Source organism: Homalodisca vitripennis, chromosome 6 (genome assembly GCF_021130785.1).
Source record: "Homalodisca vitripennis isolate AUS2020 chromosome 6, UT_GWSS_2.1, whole genome shotgun sequence".
Lineage (NCBI taxonomy): Eukaryota > Metazoa > Arthropoda > Insecta > Hemiptera > Cicadellidae > Homalodisca > Homalodisca vitripennis.
Genome location: NC_060212.1, coordinates 112,530,953 through 112,533,356, shown reverse-complemented (window position 1 = coordinate 112,533,356; position 2,404 = coordinate 112,530,953).

Genomic DNA, 2,404 nt, shown 5'->3' with positions numbered 1-2,404 from the left:
TCACAATCAAATTCATAATTGTGTAATATAAAGAAATCCTAATAGTGTTATAAATGCGAAAGTACCTCTGTTTGTTTGTTTTGTTTTCACGCGTAAACTTATAAATTAATAAAACCGATTGTATTGAAATTTTACATGGGCATTCTTACGATTACTGGGATGAATACAGGCCTATTCTTATTTTGAAAATCCCTCCGAGCCCCATTGGTATTTAAAGTAGCGAAAATCCCTCCTTGGTCTCTAAAGTTGTACAATATTAATTGAATAAGCCTGTCCAATGTAATCAACTGTTCTGTGTAAACATTGGTTATTATTTTCAATTTGTGAGTAAATTGAATTATTTATTGTGAGTAAATTTTCAACAGAATAACCATAATTCTTTACACCATTTTAGATTCTAGCGATTAGGTTAGTATTAATTTACTTTAGAAAATGTCCTAAAACATAAGGTGAGAATTTTACTCCGAAGACTCCCTTTGAAATAGTCAACAAAAGCTATCTGTGCTAGATGGAATTTCGCTGGATTGTTCTTTTTTTAACTAATGTAGTACCAATTCCAGCTCAAAATGTTCCAAACTATTTTAAAAACGTTACTGTAAATTTAAAGACTGATACAAAACCTATCTTAGTTCTGTTTTGACAGAAGTTGGCTTCTCTTATCTGTGATATATATTTTCTTGATCGAGAAACAAAACAAAATCAACTATGGAACGAGCAAATTACAATAACCATAGTTATAAATATTTAACATTTATGTAGATCGTGGCAACAAGACAAAGTCAACATTGGCGTCCGAAAAATAATTCACTCGAAACAGAAGTGCTCATACCCTATGAAATTACTTGCGGAGCCGCGGGTAACTGCTAGTGTCATATAAATGAGTAAACTTAAAAGCCAGCTATACTCGTCCGCTTGATTTAAACACCACAGGAACAACGTTAAATCTCAAATAATGCATAAACCCATATTTGTAATTTTTTGGAATGTCTCATTTTCAAGATACAACATAATATGCATCCAAGAATGTTTATTGTTTTATATTATTCATTCAGAAAAACATAAAACGTTTACAGAAGAGTAGAGTTTGTCGTTTGAATATTCACAAAGTGTAAACACAAAGAACAACTAAAGAGCGTTTGGATGCGAATCTTTGAAATGAAATACCATAATTATGTAACAAAAAATGAAGGGACGAAAGTGTTTGAAATTTTAAAATGTTCTTATGAGATCATGGTAAAAAGATCGTTTCTATACAACCTTAAGGTATGATCTTAAAGTAAGATTTTTAAGGACCTTATAAGAGACGTTTCTGGTCCAAATAAAAGACTTGCAGGAAGAGCGTAGCGACACCCTCGGTAAGATTACGATTATCCTCTACTGTTTGTTTGTATGCTCAAAATTAAATTGGTTTTAATTTACGTATTTACTATTAAATATGTTTTATTTTTTTATTTTCCATGTACTCACGAAGAAATTACTTTTTATATGCATACAAAGAGTTCACTGCAGATCAATAAAAATGTATGGGCAAGAATAACGTGGACAATTTTCGAAGTTTCATCAAATGAAAATTTATTATTTATGGTAGAACTGGCACGGTTAATCTCACATATTATTGTGGTTGTGCCAGTTTTATTTCTTCTACAACTATAGGCGTTACTTAAGTACTACATGAAAGAATTCAATTCTGTATCGATCAATTGACATTTTTTTGTGATATACTAGTAATGTTAAATTATGAGCTGAAATTAACAAATTAATTCTAATGATCATTCTTTACGTTCTTTACAAGTTTTATTAAACTGTTTTAATGTGATTTATTCTGTTTATACTTTTATTTTATACTTAAAACTACGTGTCTGTGTTAATTAAATTTATTGTTGCGGTTTTCTTATCTTACTGTCACTATTTACATTGTTTCGTTAAGAACGAAAGTGCAATGAAGAGAATTATTGATCATTTTGACAGAAATGTCTAAGCCCCAAATCCAGAAGAATGTATAAGTTTTTTTAGTAAAACAACAATATAGTATTGATGAATTTTAATTTGGCGTCATGACAAAAATTAGGACCACCTATCAATTTTTATCATCAACTTCAACATTTAAGTTTTTTTTTCTTTACTCTATCGGTTGAACGACTGCCAGATAAAGTGATTATTGAGGGCATTAATTATTAAGGCCATATTAATTGGTTTTATACATTTTTAGATTGAGTGTGTATACAAAACTAGTCTATCGCAATTGTAGTTACAGAAAATTTCTGCATACTGTACGGAACATGACACTCAGAGCTCAAAGCCACAAACACGAAACTCCGTTATTTACGAAACTAAGGGGAAAACAGTGTTCCGAGGTGCTGATAACGTTTACCAAACATGTTTGAATTAACAAATTTTGCACCTC